This window comes from Ambystoma mexicanum, chromosome 6p (genome assembly GCF_040938575.1).
Source record: "Ambystoma mexicanum isolate Mex_15411 chromosome 6p, UKY_AmexF1_1, whole genome shotgun sequence".
In the NCBI taxonomy this organism is placed as follows: domain Eukaryota; kingdom Metazoa; phylum Chordata; class Amphibia; order Caudata; family Ambystomatidae; genus Ambystoma; species Ambystoma mexicanum.
Genome location: NC_090935.1, coordinates 928267118 through 928290287, shown reverse-complemented (window position 1 = coordinate 928290287; position 23170 = coordinate 928267118).

Here is a 23170-nt window from a genome sequence, read left to right as displayed (position 1 = left end):
TAGCCGGACAAACACACACACAGACATTCAGCTTTATATATAAAGATTGAAACATGCTTTTGGAAATCAAGCCCATTGAGCGGCGTGATGTGCAGTATGTGTCACATGGCCCAGCCGTTCCCTATTATTTGCAGGACTGTCTTATGATTTTGGGATCTACACACTGGGCTTCATTACGAGAAGTGCGGTAAAAACGGGGTCATTACCGGCATGGAGGAACTAGCGGGTCCGTGCTCGTATGACGCCACTAATAGTGGGTGATTATGAGTGCACAAGCATGCGCAAACCCCCATGCCGGTAATGGCCACACTGCCATGGCTCTAAAGGCCCTCCAACCCCATGATAGCACCATCACGGGACCCGCTGATACCGCCTCCGCCTAGGAGGCACCCCTTAATGCCGACCCGGTAATAACATCATGCTAATACCAAGCTCGTAACACCGGACCCGGAAGTAACGTCATCGCGTCAGAACGGGAAATGCACCGGCGGTCATCTATAAAAACACAATCCATTTCAATCCTCCGAAACCACCACTGCTACAGAGGACAAACCACGGCCTATCTATAGAAAATGTCCAAAGCTACCAAAAAATCAAACCCCCGCCTGCGCCAAAAGCGTTTTTCAGACGAAGAACTCAACATGCTGGTGGACACCCTTGCTGCCCATGCTGAGGAGATCAACCAGCACAACCTGAAAATGGAGGTGCAGCAATGAAAAAAGGAGATCTGGGAGGAGGTAGCCCGCAAGGTCTCGGCAGTCGGCACCACCCCACGGACAGTCAAGGACTGTAAAAAAAGGTGGGATGACCTCCGCCTCAGGATACGGAACGTCCTGGCCCACAAAACTTTCACGCCAGGAGGAGACGTGCAGTAGCTTCATACAGATGGAGTCCATCAAGGGCTTTGGGGAGATGGAGACGGGTGCCGCAACATCTGCAGATGGAGGTGAGTGACCCTGCAGATCCCAATAAGGGGAAACCATGAGGTAGCACAAGTGATGTGGAAGAGAGTCTAGGCAAGGCAATGCATGTCCCATCACACACATCAACAGATGGAGGCCCAAACCCTCCCACACTGAAATGTATGCTGAGCGCCAATCCCATTACCAACACACAGCCAACACACACGGACTGTGCACATGTAATACATCACACAAACCCCAATACCAGGGCATGCCACCTGCCATGCAGCATCCCTGCACTGAGATGTCACAACACATGCCAAAATGCCCTCTTCATACTACCCTGTGTGACACACCTGTAAGATATGAATGCATGATTAATGAAATTCTCCACACCACCATATAATGCATCTTGCATGTAACACCATCATTGATGCCCTGCATCTGTTCTACCCCCCCCCAGGCACCGATGGAGAGGATGCCAGTGAGGAAACAGCCTCAAGGGCATCCACGTCCCGGCACACGACTACTCCCACAGGCAAGACCACCTCCGGGGCAGCCTTGCAGGCCACACCGAAACCCAGGGTGAGTGCCCAGGCCATAGCCACACATGAGGGCCCCACATCAACACCTGACACCAGGACCACAGAGCTGGCAATACCAGTGGAAGGCAAGGCCAGTGGCACACTGTTGGCAGCAACAAGTTTGGTGGGCAAGGCAGCAGCCACTGCCCCGCTGAGCGACATTGAAGCTGCAGTGGATGCGTACGTGGACAAGGATGGACTAACCCATGTGGCATGTCCACACTCCCCAAGCCCGGTGTCCACCCCCCAACCCCACACTCAGGACACACCCATCAGCAGCATTGCGGATCCTTTGATCCACGATTCGGACCTCAGCTCCTCCCCAGAACAGCACTGCTAATGCACGCCCGGTCACAGCACCCTCAACCACTACTGCTCCCACCACCAACTTTGAGGCACGTCTAGCAAGGGTGGAGGCTAGACAGGACTCAATGTTGGACCTTGTCCAACAATATTTTGCATAGTGGGAGGACACGAGGTGTGAGATTGCACAGGCCATAGCAGCGAATATAGCTGCCGTTAATGCCACTGCGCTGATGATGCGAGACAGTCTGGGGCCATCACACAGGTCCTCACCTCTATCCTGCAGCACATGCAGCAGCCACAACCTGCACCAGCCGTGCAAATCACCACGGCTTCCACCCCTTCCACCACACCCACATCCTCCACACCCGCTTCCTCTGCACCCTCCAGCCCTGTGCATCCAACAAGACGTAGTGCGAAGCACTCAGAAAGGCTGCCCCCGGACAACAAGAAATCAAGGAAATAGTGTGGGAGAACAATGGGAGTGGGTCCGATGGTGTCAGTCGTGAATGGGTGTATTAGGGGGATTTCATTGGGGGGTTTTGGAAGTTCATTGGGGGGTTTTGGGATTTCATTGGGGGTTTTGGAAGTTCAGTGGGGGTTTTGGGAGTTCATTGGGGGGTTTTGGGATTTCATTGGGGTGTTTTGGGAGTTCATTGGGAGGTTTTGGGAGTTCATTGGGCGGCATAGGTAGTTTTGGTTTTGTGGGGGGCAGCACATTTCTGTAGTTGATATCAATACACTCGTTGTGTTGAAAAATCATTCAATGCCTGGACATTGTTCATTTCGTGTGTATACATTTAATTCATGAAAGTGCACAGTGCCCAACTCCCCACATTCCCTGTGTGCATGTCCACATGGACCCAGTGTACAATGTGTTACTGACACATATCTATCAATGTCCCTGTGGGTCAGAGGTATTCGTCAATCAGTGATTGGCGTACTGCATGGTCATCTTGTGCATCACGTACTGGCAGGGGTGCTGCTTCTCCTCCGTCTTCATCCTCATCATCCTCACCCGGTGCATGTATGTCAATGTCAGGATGGCAGTGGTACATTTCTCCGGACGCACATGTTGTGCAGCATGACACAGGCCATGGTGATCTTTGCCACCTTCTCAGGCCTATAAAGGAGTGCTCCACCAGACCTGCTTAGGCAGCAGAACTGCGCCTTCAGCAGGCCAAAGGTCTGCTCAATCACAACACGGGTAGGGGTATGGACCCAATTGTACTCCTCTTCATGGCTGTTCCGTGGGTTCCGCACAGGGGTAAGTAGCCACGTCTTCAAGGGATATCCTCCATCATCTGCAAGAGAATATAAATAGGTCTATGTGAGTCACTCTGAGCTGCCACCCTCTGGATTCACAGCCATGGCCGCAGCAATTTGCTGTTGACATGCACATGTCCCTGTACGTATGCACAAATATTATTTAGATGCATTGTATACTGCAATATGGTGTGGTAGTCTGGATGCCATTGTACAGATGATGCAGGGTGAATTCTTGCATGCTGATGCGGATGAACTGTGGTTGCAGGACGATGTTTAGCCTCCTATTTTTGCTGTGTATACTACACTATGCATACTCACACTAGCCACATTGGCACAGTTGCATTGCTTGACATACCCATGGTGGCCAGGTTGTGCGTCTTACATGTTGTCATTGATATACAGCATTGGTCCAATGTGTGCCACATGATTTGTCATGTTCAGGTTGGGAGGTTCTGGTCGGGAGTGTTTAGCTCTGCGTGAATTCTCCAGTCACCGCCCATTCCCACCCTGGTGGAGTATGCATCCCCTCACCTCACCACCCCGATGCATTGCCATGGGCCAGTCAGGCAACTCACCAAGCAGCCAGGCACGTCGTCCAGCATGTCGCTCCATGTGACGGGGTAGCGTGGAGTTACGCAGCACCATGGCATCATGTGTCGATCCGGGATATCGGGCGCAACAATGTGTGATGATCTTGCTGGAGTCACATACCATCTGCCCATTGATGGAGTGGTATTGCTTGCGATTGTGGTAGGGGGGACTACCAATTCGACATGGGTGCAGTCGGGGGCACAACACAATTGGGCATGCCTGCCAGTGCATGGAAGCCTACTTTGGTGTCGGCTAACTCCTGGGCAGTCTGTGGTAGGGATATGTGGGTGCTTGCGTGCTTCAGGAGGGCATCCAGCACTTGGGTCAGCATGCGTGAAAATAGTGGTTGTGAAATGCGATGCAGCTGGCCCACTGTGTGCTGGTAGGTGCCTGTGGCCAGGAGGTGGAGCACAGACACCACCTTTAGTAGCGGGGGGATGGCAGTGCTTATTTCTATGAGGCTGACGATCTTGTTGTGTATCATGTCCACTATAGTGGTGATGGTGTCCCGGACCAACCAGTACAGGGTGTGGATCTGCTCAGGGGTTAGATTGAATGGACTGGGTCTGATGCAAGAGATTAGTGGCTGCGTGCGAGGTACTGTTGCTGTAGTTGTAGCAGTATAGGCATGTCCTCCAGCCCCATGATTGCAACAGTTAGTGGTATCATTTTGGTGTAGGAAGGGATGTGGTGTGTGGGTGTACTCCTTTTATACTGGGACAGGCTCCATTGACGCCACCTGTGGTGTTTGTGTGCACCTGTGGCAGTTGCCTTGACTGCAGATTGCTGTTTACGGGTGGTTCGCGATGCCTGCATGGCCACTATCGTGCAGGCCCTAATTGCCGCCTTCGGGATGCCGGTAATTGCATGCCCGCGTGAGTTGTGATGCCCTCCTATTACCGGCATCCCAGTATTTACTCTGCGAAGGGGCGCGTGGACGCGTGCGTGCCGGTATGAAGGGGCACGGTACAGCCGGTGGAGGTATTGGCGGGTTGTCGGGTCGTAATGCCCCGGACCCGTTAACGATGCCGGTATTACCATTCCGCCATCCTTTTTTCATTACCTAAATTCTCGTAATGAGGCCCACTGTGTGTAATGTGCCCACATTGCTTTGTCTTTTCCCATCTACATTGTGCCAGGACACTATACTCTAAGCAGGGTGTGTCTGCATATGCAGGCATAGTCTTCCTTTCTAAATTCTTCGTTTTCAGATTGTACCATCTCCATAAGAACTGAGTATTTTCTCACCTAGCCAACTAAATTGCACAAAAGGTTCAAATATGGAGGCCTTAATAAGATAATGACAAGATATATTTTGTAAATACCTATGGATTCATAAGCACAAACCTATGGAAGAAGGTAAATACTATACAAAGTGAGTTTTTCCATGGATCCTAACAGTGGCCAAATAATGTGTTCACCTGCTGAACACGTGTTGGAACACTGTAGCTATTGCATGCAATGTTTGATGCAATTTATGTTATTTTCTTCACACTTCTAATGTATGAATTGTAATGTTGTTACACTTTTGTTATAATTGAAATTATTTGTGAAACTTCTATCATTTGCATTCATAATACATGCATGAATTAATGTGCATAAAGTGGTCAGGTTTTATTTAATAGTAGAAATCACAGAAGTATTGGCAAATTCCTTTTTGATATAATGCACTCATAAAGCAGTGAATTACAATTTGTCTATATGCAAAAAGAGCTATTTGAGGCAAAACAAAGAATAACCTCTTTCCAGAGGAAAAATGCCATTGGGGCAGAGATATTGGATGGAGAACGTTGTTGCAGTTGACACTTTACCTTGGGACAACAAAGTTTGTGGAAGGAAGTGGAATGACCTGAAGGCCAGGGTACGTAGCCTACTCTCCATCCACCAGCAGGAGACAGCTGCCACTGGATGTGGCATTCTCAAGCCACTCACCCTTGTGCCTTAAGAGGAATAGAACAGCATTGTCCTTCACATGGCTGGCATTGAGGCTATTGGAGGAGCAGAGCTTCGAGCAGCCAGTCAATCCCAGCATCGTGAGTAGGAACTTCATCTCTCAAATGTATGAGCTGAGCTCCAATCAGGGCACGTGTCAAACTGCGAAATCAGTTGCCCACAATAGTAGAGCCAAGGTCCTGCTAAAAAAGATATGGGGATCAATGCTAGGGCAGCAACATGCATCTGGCAATCATGGTGTCACAACATGTCCACATGCATTTAAATATAGAAACTGACCACTACATCAATGGCCATGTGTCCTCATGCAATCTTCAAATGTGCCTATCAGTGCAACCCATGGCTATGCAGTAAAATGAAAGCCCTTTTGCCTGGATGCATCCCTAAAACACCCAAAATAGATAAACCCACATTTAATACACCAGTGCCATCAACAGCCTGACCTTTGTAAATGTCACAAGATCAATGCATCTGCCAGTGGCAGCCCATATACATGTTGAGATAAGTTCATATGCCTCCCTGTCCTAGTCCAACCTTGCATGAGCTGTGTGTGGGCCCTGACAACATACCCTGCCAATGATGCTAGAGTACCATGCTTACTCCACAGAACAATGTACAAGTTGGACCTGGCAACACAGATCATAACAAACAAAAAGTCAACCCTATCTTGCTAAAAGGAATGTGCACCACAGAGGCCATATGTGCCAATTGTTGGCTAGTCATCCTCCTGCATGTGAACCCACCCTAACACCATTAGCCTTGGTCAGCATCCTCGAAAATGCATGTGTGTCTTGCTATGACATACACCAGTCCATATGATGACTTATTGCATATCATGTGTCACCCAGCAGGATCACAACCCACCCTGGAGCATGAAGCCTGGCTAAGTATATCATTGTCAATCGTACGTACCACTGAGGACACTCAGGGGCCAACACCAACCCCATTACCTCTGCTATGACCTTGGCCCCCCGTAATTGTGGTACTCACCAGAAGTCTACTGCCAAGACAGCAACTTGTACCAGGACTAGCATGTCAGCTGCACCCACCAGCCACACGGGCTCCATCACAGAAGTTGTGGGTACTGATACCACCAACACCAATGCTGCTACTTATGCTGAGCCACCACTAGTCGGCACCACAATCAACAATGCTGTTGATGCTGTATTGCTGTGGCCTGGCAGCACAATCAGTGTGCAGGCCCATGTAGGAGTGGACTGAGCACCGAATGTGAAACTGGAAATATGTTTCAAAGAGGACTCACTTTACACTGTCTGATCAAACCTAACCCATCTAAGCAGTGTTTGGAGGGTTCTCACACAAGAACATTTACAAAAAAAGTGACTTTCAAAGCACAGTTGTTACCATATTGCCAGCAGATTGGAGGATCGGATACTTAGCTCCAATGTTATTCCAAGTAATCAAGCCATCTTTCGACCATGCTCTTCACCTATTGACCATTGTATGTCATTAGTTGCCTTGCAGATAACTACAACTGGGTCTGTGTGATGATTGTATGTAGCTTTTCACATGGACGTCATTTAGGGGTCGCCAGGGGTCACAACGGCGACCTCTGAGGTCTCCCTTGCTACCCCTGTGATCTCCCTTGCTACCCCTAAAATAAAAAATAAAACCTGTTTTTTTCTTTTTCTTTTTTTATTTGAGGCTCTTAGGCTGTGGGCAGCAGCATGGTCCGGTGTCTAGTCATTTTTTCGAACGCAAAAGTTTCGAAAGGCAAACTTTTGAATCTTTTTTTTTTTAAATACAAAAGTTTCGAATGACAGTTTGTTCGAAAAAAAATTGAAAGTTTTCCTTTCGAAACTAGGGTTAGGGTTGGGGCTTGGGTTGTGGGGGTGGGAGGGTGGCGTGGGGGTTGGGGGGCCTGGGGGGGAACCCCGCCCCCAATATACACTAAAACCTTGCAGAGTTACATGGAGCTGTCTGGTGCTGAAATTAAAGGACTGGACAGCTACATGTAACATTTCAAAGTTACAAAAAACGGCATTTAAATGCCAACATACACAAATAGCTTTGAAATGTCACATGGACGTGTCCAGTCCTGTAATTTCAGCACTGGACAGCTCCATGTAACGTTAAAACGTCACAACCAAAACCGCTCTGAAATGCTACTTTTACCATGTAAAAGTACATTTCAATTGAAACCAATCCATGACTATTCTCGACGGATTGGTTTCGAAAGAAATGCACTTTTGCATTTTAAAAATAGTATGTCGAAAGTTTTGAATTCTAATTTTTTGATTCAATACTTTTGTTTTTCTAATCTTTTGATTCGACCCTTTGACATTAACCGCATGGTCCTCTTTGTTTCTGGAGTGGCTGGTTTTCTGATAGCTATAGCCGGTAAGATAGCTCAGTGGGTTGAGCGCTGGCTGCTGTAATGTGTGTGTGATCTGCAGGTTGCAGGTTCGGCTCCCAGCAAGGTCAACTCAGCCTTTCTTCCTGCTGAGGTTTATAAATGAGGTTGGGAGATGTTGTATGTATATGTGTTCTATATGAAGCGCTTAAGCATAAGGCCTTGGACATCTGCTTGTATTCACATTGATTTATTAATATGGGCCTATACACAAATGTATATCACTTTACAGTGATATCGTGACCATATTTTCCGTTGTGTACTTAGAAACAATGCTATGTAATGCCACTTCCTGTTTTGTCAAGGGGTGAAAGGTTGTGTTCCATCGCCTCCTGTGACCTCGGGGGGAGGGGGCAAATGACATCACTTCCTGTGATATCATCAGAGGTGAAGGGTCGTCTGATGTCACTTTCGCTACACCTGGCATTTTGGTGAAATTACATCCCTGGCTTTTCAGGGTACAAAGTTAGCTTTTGATTTGATGGACAGGAATATCCTACTCATTATCAAATAGGGAAGCTAAAGCTGCTTTACAATTTACAATTACAATTGACAGACCTTTAATCATGTCTCACTGATCACCAACCTGCAGCACCTTCTCTCAATGGTAAAAAAAAACAATATTCTTTGCTGCATGCTGGCGACACAGTTCTGATGGGCTTAACTCTGATAGTACTACAGAAAAGCCTTCCCAATGCTAACACTTATTTAAACTCAAATTGAACCTGTGGGAACCTACAGTTCTACCATTTGCAAAGTAAAAAGGCTCATTTAAATGCTCCTTAGATGGTATCTCAGTAGAAGCTGTATAACATTATACATATGTGGGTAATACTTAACAGGTCCTGGATAGCACATGCATTGAGAGTCAGGAATTTGTTAAATCTTAGGACTGGGGGACTTCTAAAATCTTACTACAAATTTGGTGTTCATCTTCTCATGAAATGCATCAAGGGTTTTAATATTCAGCTATTATTGTTTGCCCTATATGGAGCTGAACTATCGAGGTACTCAGGCCCAAGTCCCCTAGAAATGATTCCAAACTGGTTACTAAGGTAAATTCTGGGTGTCCTCAGTTGAACTTCTATGTGTCCAAAACATACTGGAGTTCGGAACCCCCCGTTGGCATCCATCACCGCTGCTGCTCCTCTTAGATATTTAGCTAAAAAATCAATATGTTAAATAAACCAGAATGTTAACAATGCAGTCAGTGAACTCAATGAAGGTAATCAAAGATTTGCTCTCTGTGGGGGTCTCATATTTTAAATTTTCGAATTTAGACAGATTTGCCTTAGTTGCACATACATGCCATTGTATATTGTATTGATGCCCAGGTGTGCTTTTGAATTTAGACAGATTTGCCTTAGTTGCACATACATGCCATTATATATTGTATTGATGCCCAGGTGTGCTTTTGAATTTAGACAGTTTTGCCTTAGTTGCACATACATGCCATTATATATTGTATTGATGCCCAGGTGTGCTTTTGAATTTAGACAGATCTGCCTTAGTTGTTCATACATGCCATTGTATTGTTGCCCAGGTACGATTTTGAATTTAGACAAACTTGCCTAGCTGCAACTACGTGCATGCACATTGTACTTCTGCCCAGATTGAGTTTGATATTTTAGAACACTGTCCTTGCCATCTTACTGCCACATCCCACCCACACTGATTAGAATGTACCTACCAGGCATCTACTCAGCACTGCTGAGAGTAATTTTCCACCTCATCCACTTATCTGGCCAGCCCAGCCCGACCTTTAGCTCTGCCTCCATAGACATCACCTCCCCTCTCAATATGCACCTCGCTACACCATGTGGCCTCTCTGCTAGAAACGCCAAACTACGGGCCAGACTACCCAAACTATACGAGCCTCGAGCCACGGAGTCCACACAGACCAACCAGACCCCACTTATGTACATGGTCTCTACCACCAGCCGCCCCACGGACATCCCCAAGCACAGCCTATCCAACACCATAACCAAGCACAAGGCTCACAACTCAATCACCATACCCACCAGCACCAAAACTATCACCCCACCCATAAGAGGCGCCTTAATTAATGCGCGGTCTGCAGTAGCCCATGACACAGACATAGCAGACCTTATTCTAGCAAATAAACTAGATTTCCTAGCCATCACTGAGTCCTGGTCCCATGCAGCCGCTGGCCCAGCGCTCTCACTAGCCATCCCTGATGACTATACTATCCTCTGAGCAGACAGAACAGACTCTAGAGGAGGAGGCCTCGCCATAATTGCCAAAACACACCTCAACATTAGACTTGACACTACCAACCACACCCCATTGTGCGAATCACTTACAGCCAAGCTTCCCACTGCCAACTCCCAAACTATCAACATCCACGTACTCTACAGTACGTTCCTTCGAGGAAGACCTCACCACCATCCTCACCAACAACCTAAAAAATACCTCCTAGAGTCTCCTTCTAGGAGATTTCAACCTAGGATTCAAAGACCCCAAAGACCCCCAGGCCACCCTCATTAACAATACCTTGCTAGAATTAGGCTTAACCCAAAGAGTATCCACCACTATCAATAACAAAGGGAGAACCCGTGACTGGGTAGCTGATTACAACTGTATGGCCTCCATCAATGCTAATACCCCACAATATTTGTCCGATCACCACCTCCTCATCTTCAACCTTGAAGCCTCAAGCCCTATCCCTGACAACCTTCTTGCCACAGCCATTCCTACGCGAAGCAAGAAAAATATCACAGCTGAAAAACTCACCCCCTCATCTTACCGACTTTGTACCAACTCTCAGCAACTTCCAACCCCCACCACCTCGTAGAAACCTATAATAACAGCATGCACTCAGCCTTAGACTCTATTCCACCCCTAAAACTGAGAAAATGTAACCCAAAAAAACATCTGAACACGTGGTTCTCTACCCACCTTAAAGACCTCAGATCAGAGAAACGCATAAAGGAACAAGCTTGGAGACAATTTCCCACAGACACTTATAAGCTGATCCTCAACAAAATAGTCTCCTTGTACAAAAAATAAATAATTCTCGCTAAACGAGAATCTTTTAAGCAAAGAATCTCACAAGCCAAATCTAGCACGAAGGAACTCTTTTCTATCATCAAAGAACTGGAAACTCCGGTCCGTGCCCCAGATACATGCGTGAAAGATAAACAATGGTGTACTAGTGCCCAAAACGCACTGGCCAATAAAGTTGCAGCCTTCAAATCAAAATCAACAACAAGAGAGAAACCTTGTTTAACTCCACTAACTCCACCAAAACCCCCCCACCCCACACCTCAGAACCCCATATCCAATCCTCTCACCCGTTTCAGCTTTTCCAAAGTCTCTACATTAGAAGTCGAAAAAATCATCCTCAGCCTTAAACCTTCAAATTGCCTTTGCAACCCTTGCCCCTCTCAAATCATTAAAGACGCAGCAAGAGACTTCTCACCCTTCATTACCAAACTCATTAACGCCTCCTTCTCATCAGACACTATCCCCAACAATCTCAAAGAATCGTGGGTCCTCTCTCTACTTAAAAAACCCTCCCTAGATCCATCTATACCCACTAACTACAGACCCATCACCACCATCCCCTTTCTGCTCAAAATATTAGATAAGACTGCCTACCAACAAATACATAAATACCTGGAACAAAACCACCTCCTGGGAATCCGGCAATCAGGCTTTAGACCCCAACATGGGACAGAAACAGCTCTCATTGATCTTAAGGACCAAATCGACACTCTGAGAGATAATGGGAAAACTGCCCTACTACTCCTCCTAGACCTCTCAGCAGATCACAAAATGTTATGAAACCACCTGGACTCGGCTGCCCACTTCTCTCAAGAAGCCATCGCTGGATTGAGTCGTTCCTGAGCAACAGATCGATGCGTGTCTTTTCCACCTCAGCTTCTGCCGACCCTATCCCCATCACATGCGGGGTCCCCCAGGGTTCATGCATCTCCCCCACACTGTATAATGTGTTCACGAAGCCCCTGTTTGATGATCTTGACAGTCTGGGTATCACTTACACTAATTATGCCGACAATACCCAGATCCTCATCCCGTTGACGGGAGATTACAACAAGGATTTGGCCTTGGTGAACAGGGTATACCTCATCATCCAGGCATGGATGGCCTCCCACAGTCTATGCCTAAATGATGACTGGACTCAACTCAACATCCTCGGATCCACCCACAATCTAAATAAACTGGTCCACAACTACCCCAGATTCACTATAGATGCCAATCCCATCAAGGTAGCCAAAGAAGTGAAAACCCTAGGAATCTACCTAGACTCCACCCTCTCCTTCCATAAACAGATTAGCTCCATGGCCACCTCCACAGCTTACACTTGTAAGCTTATAAGAGCAGCCAAACCTTTCCTTTCCACTCAGAACTGCATCACCCTAGCCAGAGCCCTTGTACTATCAAATCTGGACTATTGTAACGCCCTCTATGTATGAGCCAACAAACAGGTTACTAATAAAATCCAGACCTTGCAAAATAATGCACTCAGAGCTGCGCTCAACATCCCCAAGAGAGAACACATCTCCAACATCAGGAGAACTCACAACTGGCTCACCACCACCGACAAAATTCTGCTCAAAGTAGCCTCCTTAACTCACAAATGCCTCAACAATGCAGCCCCTCGCTACCTTACCAACAGAATAAAGAGATACGCCCCTAACAGGCCCATCAAATCCACCAACACCAACCTTCTTAAAGTTCCTAGATATAACCAAACTAAAATGAGCGGTAACAGCTTCCAGGTGAAAGCGGCCCAACACTGGAACTCCCTACCACCCTCCCTCGGGACACCTCAAATCTATCCCCACTTTAGGCATAGTTACTTACAATGGTTAAAGAATAAGGACCAATAACTGACCTCACCATTCTATCCATGTAAATATGTTCACCTGCTAACTGTATATCACTAACCAACTACTGACCAACGTTGCTAATTATGTAAATATGTATACCTATATTCTGTATATCAATGTATCCATCTGAAAATGTATCTACCCATGTACACACTGTAATTACTGTACAGCACTGTAACCAAGCTGAGAATATTCCTGCTGCTCCTGCGCCCTCATACCTTTGGGTCTGGCGCACAATATAAATGAATAAATATAAACATAAACATATGTGCAAGATGGGTTCTACCAAATCCAATGATGCTGTTAAAGGAGGCATCATCACCTGATCCTCTGAGACATGTTAAGACTTCATCAGAGGACTGGCATGCAAATGAATAGGCTATTGCAAACAATCTTAACTCCTTAAAACTATAACAATAAAAGATGCCTTAGTCGGTATCAGGTAATAGAATTGCGGCAAAAAGGTTGGCAGTAAAAAAAATCACGTAGTTTGACCCGGTAAAGATGTGCCCCATTATACCATTTAACAGCAGCGGGGGTTGCGGGGTGTCCCCCGCTCCCCTTAAATGGTATAATGGGTCTGGGGGTTGCAGGGGTGTCCCCTGCATCCTTTACATGATTGTGGTGCAAAAAACCACAGCATTTTTGCCGCGATATTTTGTATTTACAGCCATTTTTGCCGGGATTTTAAGACATGGAACCCCTTAGTCTCTAAAGACTATCTGAGTTCAATACTCTCTCCGAAGTTAAAATTGTTCTTAATTCGTATGTGCTTGAATGTTCTTAAAACCAGTGACACAGCCTGGTGCCAGACTAGCCTCCTGTGACTTTTCATTTGGAGGAACTTGCCATTATGCCTGTTATGGCAACGCATTGCGACCTGCCTGCCGAACGTATATTGAGTGTCTGCCCCGCCGCCTATAACTGTTATGTGACCTCTCGCATTGCCTTTTGGTTTTGAGATTGCATCGCTTCATTTTTTGCCTGCGGATCGCACACTGAGGTATTGCCCCGCCTCCCAGAACGGTTGTGACCTTTTGCATTACCTTGGGAATTCCTTATTGCATTGTATGGTTATTTGCTTTTGCATTACCTTGTGAATTCCTTACTGCGTTGTATGGATACTTGCCTGTAGAACTTATGCTGAGTGATTGCCCTGCTGCCCAGAACGGTTATGTTGACTATCTGCTCTGCCTTTGGAATTGTTATTTGCCTGCAGAACGCATACTTAGTGATTGCCCAGAACTGCTATGTTGACCATTGTATTGCCGTTTGAATAGTTATTTGCCTGCAGAACGTACATTAAGTGATTGCACAGAAGTGCTATCTTGACCATTGCATTGCCGTTTGAATAGTTATTTGCCTGCAGAACGTACACTAAGTGATTGCACAAAAGTGCTATCTTGACCATTTGCTTTGCCCTTTGAAATGTTACTTGCCTGCAGAACGTATACTGAGTGATTGCGCAGAACTGCTATATTGACCATTTGCATTGCCTTTTGAATTTGACACTGCATCGCACTCCTATCTGCCAGGTGCACATATACTGAGTAACTGATAACCCGTTGCCTACTCTCCCGCTATTATGCATCTCCAGAGTGCAGCATTCACCTACCATCAACTTGCCTTTTGCCTCTTAATCAATTTCATAGCACATCTAGACTCAGCATTACTGTGCCTTAACACCCCCAAAGTAGCACCATCACAGAACTACACTCATGTCTTCCTGTCATCCTTCTGTGCCGCACAACACATATTTAACACGCACCCTACCGTGCACGTACAACGCCTCAGCGGTACCTCTGACAACGTACACCAGCAACTCCCTTCTAATTTAATCATGGACATCCCTCTGGCCAACCCCTACCTTAACTATCCAGCTCGCTGGCTACAACACTTCACCAGGAAACTGACACCTAACCAACCTTGCACTGCCTCATTGAGAAACTCTAGACTAGGGTCCAGACTGCCTCACTTCTCCTACCACCGCTCTATTAGTGCCCAGCTAGCCAAACCAACTGACATCAAGCTTACAGCAGCCATCCAATACCATGCTCCCACCCCCTCTATGGACACACCTTCTTCGGACCCCACCCCTGATTCATGCACCTTACCGTCCACTACACAACCTTCAACAAGTATCAAAGCAGCATTGATCAATTCCTGGTCTCTCACTGCCCATGCCCTTGACTTGGCTGATCTTATCACGACTCATGACCTGGACCTTATAGCCGTCACTGAAACGTGGCTCCATGGGGCCTCAGGACCCCTGCTATCCCTTGCAATCCGTGAAGGCTACACTATCATCAGAAGTGACCGCAACACTGCTCAAACTAAAGGAGGAGGTATAGATATTATTTACAAAACAGCAATAAATCTCAGTCTTTCCACTCCTTGCCAATTCAAATCAGCAGAATCCCTCACAGCTAAGCTTGCCATCGCCCCCAACCAGACCATCACTGTCCACATTATATACAGACCTCCTGGCCCCATATCCACCTTTACTGAGGATCTCGCCCACACCCTGTCTGAAAACACCAAGACTACTTCTCAAATAATCGTATTAGGTGATTTTAATTTAGGCCTCCTTGACCCTAACGATGCATCTTCCCATGATGTCAATAGTTTACTACTCAACCTAGGCTTCACACAACGTGTTACCACACCTACTCACTCTAATGGCAGAATCCTAGATTGGATAGCTGACCTTAACTGTGACTCTAAGGTCAATTACAACTCACCATGTGCCTGGACAGACCATCACCTTATCACCTTTAGAATCCCCACTAAAACCATCCACTCCATCCCTAACATAGCACCTGCCACATTTACCAGGAACAAGCATAACATCACTTGTGCCAGACTTATCCCACTCATCCTCCCTGCCCTCAATGATCTTGCCTCGGCATGCTCGGATCCTACTGTCTTGGTAGACACTTACAATCAGACTATGCTAAAAGCACTTGATTTTATCGCTCCTTCCAAAATACAGAAACCTAAACCCCAGGCTCACCCCAGGCTCACCTTAATTCCTGGTTCACGCCTCAGCTGAGAACCTTACGTAAGGAAAAAAGGACCCTTGAAACTCACTGGAGAAGCCACCCTACTGAATCAAATAAAGCAAGCATGGCACTAGCTACTCTAAACTATAAAGAAGCCATACTATCTGCTAAAAAAGAGACATACAATAAACGTATTGAACTTGCCCAATCCAACACCAAGGAGCTTTTCAAAATCTTAAAGGAAGTCTAATCCCCTCCCCCTCCTCCTGACACTTGTTCCAAAGACAGCACTTGGTCTACAAACATCCAAGAGGCTCTCTTGGGAAAACTCACCATGCTCCAAACTAAAATTAATGAGAAAAAAAAAGCCTGCACTCATTTATATCACAGCTTGCCCCTCAGGCTAACTACACACCCAATACTGTATACTTGCAACCATTGTGCATCCCACCTCTCTCCACCTCTGAAGTTGAACACATCATTAACAGTCTTAAGCCCTCTAATTGTCAGGGAGACTCTTGCCCTGCCACTATCATCAAGGATGCCTCACATAACCTGGCGCCTTTCATCACCACACTCATAAACTCCTCCTTCAGGTCAGGGATCATGCCTGACAACCTCAAGGATGCCTGGGTTATTCCTCTTCTGAAAAAACCAACCTTGGACGCTAACACTCCCACCAATTACAGACCAATCACGACGGTGCCAGATCCAAGATTATCTCGAAACCAACAACCTCCTGGGTCTAAGGCAATCGGGCTTCCGCCCTCGCCATGGCACAGAAACTGCACTATTAGACCTAAAAACGCAAATTGAAGACTTAAAAGACAATCGTAAATTGGATCTCTTACTCTTATTAGACCTTTCCGCAGCATTTGACTTAGTCAATCATCAAATCCTATGCCACCACATCAAAACTGCTGCCAACTTCTCAGAGAAAGCCACAGCCTGGATGACTTCCTTCCTGGACAATAGATCCATGAGGGTCTTTTCCCCCTCCGCCACTGCTGAACCTTCCCCTATGACATGTGGATTCCCCCAAGGATCATGTGAGTCCCCGACAGTCTACAATGTCTTCACAAAACCTCTATTTGACATCCTGAACCGCCTGGGCGTCACGTACACTAATTATGCTCACGACACCCAGATACTTATTCAGGTGATCACAACACTGACTCCCTAGCTATCAATGCCATTTAAAAACTCAGTAAACTTGACTCTTCATTCAAGTCCTTCACCATTGATGGTAATTCCATCAAAGTGGCCAAGGACACCAAGACACTAGGTATTTACCTTGATTCCACCCTCTCCTTATCTAGACAAACCAATGCAGTCTCCTCAGCCTCATCTTACACATGCAAGCTCATCACAGCCTACCGCCCCTTTCTGTCTCCAGCCAACTGTACAACTCTAGCCAGGACTCTGGTCCTCTCCAGAATTGATTACTGCAATGCCCTTTATCTGGTTACCAACCAATGCAATATCAGAAAACTCCAAATTATCCAAAACAATGCTATTAGAGCGGCCCTTAACATCCCTAGGACCTCACACATCTCCGAATACAGAAGGAACCTCTGCTGGCTTTCAGTTACCCAAAGAGTCTCTCTTAAAGCTCTGGTACTCACACACCACTAACCAAGCCCCCAGCTACCTTTCCAACAGGTTCTATCACTCAGCTGCGAGACTTCTCAGAAGTGCACATTCTAACTGCCTCGTCATCCCATGCTTCGACCTGCAAAAATATGAAGGTTGCAGATTCCCAGTCCGCGCAGCCAAGTTGTGGAACACATTACCTAACCTACGCAGAGTTGAACCCTCTTTCCCTGCCTTCAGGCGTAATGCCAAAGGTTGGCTGTCCACCCACGACTAGGCATTACCTTGACTGTAACATTAATCTCAGCATCATAGGCCTTTTGCATTTCATCTTGCCTTTGTATTATGCTCAGCCTGTGTAACCTGCACACCATCGATTATGTAACTTGTATATTTTGTATATTTTTTAATGTAAATACTTTTACTGTAACCTGCCTGTAACTAAATAATGCGCCCGGTTGCCCGCGGACCTTGTGCGCTATACAAATAAATAAAATACAAATGAACTAACTTGTTGCTGTTGTACTCCAAATATTCCAAATATTAAATTTTAAGTCTTTTTCAGCTAATGTCTTTTTTAGTATATGTATTTTCAACCAATCAATAAACAAACTTTATTTTGGCAGAAAGCCCATAAAAGAATAACGTAGAATAGTTTACAAATACAAATAGATAAAACAGACAATCAGAAAAAAAGAAGAAAATATAAATGAGATGTGCACGATATAAGTTCCAAATCGGTGATACTAAAAAAAGAGTGCTAAAAGCTCAGAAGAATGCTAAGAAAGCCAGGGAACTTTAAAAATAGTTATGTCTGTCTTGGGTTAGGGCGGTTTTCATGGTATCATAATCTGCCATGCCTCAGATAAAAAGCAAAACAACTGCAAATGTTACATACTCATTGGAGGTCGTTTAGCATAGTGCCTAGGCTTTGGCTGCTTTACAGACAATAGGAGACAACCATATCTTCCTCTGCTTGTAATACGTTGGGCAGTTTAAAGGCAGATGCAAATAGTGCTCAGCTTCTGATGGGCAAACCATGCAAAACCTTCAGGAGCCCAACACCCACTTAGTAGTACATTTTGCAACTGGAAAAATATTCAGACTGAATTTTATATTCAGAGCATGGTTGTAAGTAGAAAACATACCATTGAGATATGGCCCGGAGATAAATTGTATTAAAAAAATAAATTTAAAAAAAAGCCCGTGAATCTTACTTGCCTAAGAACATCAAGAATCCGAATTCCTAAGTATAGAATATGAAGTTTTTTCTTGAACACTTTAAAGGTCTCGGCAGTGACTGCCATTCCAGCATTCAGAAGAGAAGTCACCCCTATAGTATGCAGTAAGGTTGCTACATGTTTGAAACATTTCCATGATTTTCCTCCTGGAGCCCTTACTACATTCCTGAGCATCTCATTATAATGTTGCATGTTGGATGACTTACTCAACTTTAGAAAGTCGAGTAATGAATGGTTTGTTAAGGCATTGAATATGACAGACATAACTGCAGTTTCCATAAGCAATTGATTCATTGGAGTGATTGTCAATAAACTAATAAACCAAGGATTCGTTCAATGAATTTGCATGACCCCAGAGTTCGCTGCCATATAGTGCAGCTGGCAAGGATTATGGCATTCACCACCACTATGGTAGGCCAAAGCGAAGCAAGGGTCCCATCAAGGGCTAAGAGCCGTTACTGGCCATGTCCACCACGCATAGTGGGGGTGAAAGCCATTCACACCAAAGGGTTTACCCGGGGTGCAACTGATCTCCTGAGGGAAAAAAGATGACTGCCACCGTGGGAAAAAGAAGGACTAGGTCCATTTCAATGGCAGCCAGGAGATGGGAGGAGCACCAGGACATTAGCACAAAGCTCTGGTCCAGCAGGTAGTGGGGGGATAGAGGCTACCTGTTGCCGCCCCAGATTCAAAAAGAAAAAAAAATGATGGTGCTAACCAGGGAAGGCCATCGGTCAGCTCGAAAAAAGCAGGCATGGAATGTGTATTCTCACCCGCTGTCCCAGGCAACTGATAGGCTGAGTGCCCCTCCCGGGTGGAAATGTGTTTTTGCACCTCAATAGCAACCATAGGTGGCAACTGCCAAGTCGAAAGTCCAAGGTACAAACTAGATCAGAGTGTCTTTTTGGAACTAATTAACTTTCGCTTAGCTGAGAGGACCATTAAGAATTTTCTTTGAACCTGAAGCCAAGATAATCATAGCAGTCTACTCAGTGGCAATGTTTTGAAGAGGGAAAATGGGACGGTCCCTTCCCCCGACCCTCATACAAACTATGACCAATGACGTCAAGACCCAAGCACCCGCAGCGGGATGAGTTCGACCCTCTGACTGCCGCCCGGACGTCAACATCCACCCTGGCCACGCCCCACCTCCACAAGCTAGCCGCATCCCATCCAAAACATGAGGTGGGAAACCAGGTGGAGCTGAGGCCGACCATATGGACCAGCTCGACTAAAACGTCACCAACCAATGCCGCCATCATTAGAGATGACATGACGACACAGCCGCCATGGACAGAAACACACGTGCTGCCAGGCACCTGGATCAGACACACACCAACCCACACGAAGAACATGCTCAGTGCTATGACTTAGAGGACTGTGCACACTCACAGAAATGCATCATTATTATTTTTCACATAGGCTAACTACCGCATCGCAGAAACGCAAGACGCTAGAAGAGCTTGTGTACATGCTTGCAGATGCTTCATGCTACTAAAACCCTGACGATAAGACCCTGTGGATGGACTGATGTATAAGGAACCAATCTGCACCCTCACGACCTTCGCCTTATGGACTTTATACCACCACATATAACCAAGCCAAAGGTAGGCCATAAACAAGAGGCCTAGAGCCGAAGCAGCTCAGACAGAGCTACAAGATGCTGATCATGCAGTACAACCCTGACTGGATCCCCACAGCCAAGGTCGCAAAGTTGCAATCAACATGCCGCGCTCTCGATGCCAAGGTAACACCTGCCAATGCTAAAGACTCCTCGGAGCAGAAATACAAATCAAATCCCTGTAATTCTGCCTCAGCCATGGTCTCTCAACATGTCACCAGGCCGACCTGATATGATGCCAAGCTCCAAGGACTAGAGAAGCTCTGGGGTCTCACGTCTGGGACCCAGCCAGCAATAAAGAAGTAACATGTTAGACACAGGCAGCAATGGGAAAGGAGTGCTCTAAAAGCAAGTAGCAAGACCTGTCCATTGTCTGCCACTGACACATGGTCACACATTGTTGCCAGCACCAGGTACATCGCGAGCTGGGAACAACGATGGTCTCAGGCTTGATGGCTCGCAGATGGACCAATCAGAACACGATGGGCTAACCACTTATGGCACCACAACACAACCAATCACTAACTTTCTTCATGTAACTATTTTCATGTAGAAATTCTTAGGGACAACCCAAGTGTACCACCTGACCTCTTCTCTACCAATAAACTTTCTTTCAATACTGTCCTATACTGACCCTACCACTCGGGGAACCAATCAGGGGTAGCGTTAGGTTTGGGGATGAGTTTTCACAGATGACGCACCTTGTGGCGTCACTCAGGTACAAAATGGGCCTGCGAGCCCATTTCGAATGAGAAGTTCCTGGGTACCTATGCTCCATTAACCTGTCCCTGTCTGTTCTATGCAATAAAAAACAGTAACCCTTTGCTCTTGTGTGGACTCCAACTCCTTTGGGACATGGAAGGAGTTAGGGCCTTCCCACCACTGGGGGTCGGCGGACGGCTCCGCCGACCTCCGGAAAATTACCCCAACATGTTGGAGGCACTGCTGAGATAGTGAGATAAATCACAGCAAAACTGCATCAAGGTGGCCCGGCAACGCAGCCCCCTCTGCCGTTGCCCCCTCTGGAGGACTGCAGGACCATTTCGGAACTGCAAGATGACCGGACTGCGCTATCCGGAGATTGCCCATCAGAGTCGACTTCAGAAATGTCCTGCCCGCGGTTGGCGAGTGTCCGGCCCAGACGAGGGGAGGTGGCGAGCCAATTGGGAGGGGTGCCCGCAGCCGAGCACCACCGGCAGGCGAGAGCCTGCTGTGAATATGGCACACACAATCAGCAATATAACATTGTGCGGGTGATGGGAGGAATCGTGAATAGGGTGGCGGGTGGTTTTATAGTGTTGCAAAAATTTGGTCAATCAGCGTGATCGATAAGTGAAGTGTGGTAGGGAACGGAACAAAGACTGTCCCTTCTTGTGTTATTGAGTATACTGGGTGGGGTGCCGAGCTCTCACGTGTTGATTGGAGGGTCACGCTGATTGGTCCAGATCGCAAACACATCTATGGGGTGTGGTATTCCTATGAGTCGGTGTTGTAGTGTTTTAGCTCAGTGAATAGATGACGTATTCCTGCAGGAGGTAGCTAGATTGTCTCTCAGTGCGGAAGATAGTTGGCTGGTTAAGCTCCCCTGGTGAGGGGGTGTATCACACGCGAGGCGACACAGCGGGTGCAGCACAATTATAATAACAAGTGATTTAATGAATACTCCACTCTAGATGTGGTGGGAAGACAGCTGTGGGGATTGTGGGGGTTACTGTTGTTGAAATTGGCGCACATTATATGTTACAACTGTGTGTATCGATAATACGTTGTACTAGATGGTGACTTGCATAGAACATTGTGGTTCTCCCAAGCGAAATTGGAGCCACGGCACGTGGCACGTGGCTAAGGCGTGGTGAAGGAGAAGGAGAATGCCGGCACGTCCTCGAGTGAAGGGGTTGCGCTGAGCCGCGGTGAGACCTGTGGGAGTAGGAAAATACAGACATACGCTGCGCAGGCAGTGGGAGAGAAGAGAGGAGGAGGGGTTAGGAAAGTAGCACAGGCGCGGCGAGTAGCGGCCACACTGACAAGGCAGGGCATCTCAAAAGCACACCACGCTGGGCACATGGATGCAGGGGGCCTTGCGCGCCATGGGTCAAAGGGAGCCCTGGCTCCGAAGGGAGGCCTGTTGAGGGGTAATAGCACGGTGAAGGACAAGAGAGTGGTAGTGAAAAGTCCAATAGTATTGCAAAGCTAAAACTTCTTTCCTTTACAGCGAAGAGTCGGAAGTCCCCAACTAAGGGGCCAGGTAAAGGTGGTACATACATCTGTATATTTGAAAATGTCCTCGTATTAGTGGTTAGGAGCCGACAATGGGTTCCACATATTAACAACACCACTCCAGCACATCTGTGCAACACTACCACCGCACAGAGATAAAATAGTAAAATACAGTATTGAATGGGCCAAAGGGACAGACGAAATGATAAGGATGCCGTGTCCACCCAACGGTAGTTTTAGAATGGAAGCCCAACATTCACTTCTAGCGTATCTACACAACACATACAAGGGGAAGAAATTGGCAAGCCACTTAGAGGTTTTCGACCTCTGGAGAATGTTTCAGGGATATAGTCCAGGGATGATGAGCATGCAGGAGATAACGAAAGAGGAGGTGTGCGAAGGGGAAGGGTATAATGCGCCCCAGGCTCCTCCTCCTCCGAGCGACGCAGCAATGAGCGCTGAGGAGAGCAAGGAAGAGGCAGACGGGTAATACCCAATCAAGTAAGTAAAGAAAGAGACCGAAGGTGTGTACCCAATGAGAGAATTGAGAGAAGCAGCACACCCCAGCTAACAGCCACTGAGGGATACTCAAACCCTGCATACAGCCTACCCCCATACGCACAAGAAGATCACTACCAGAAGG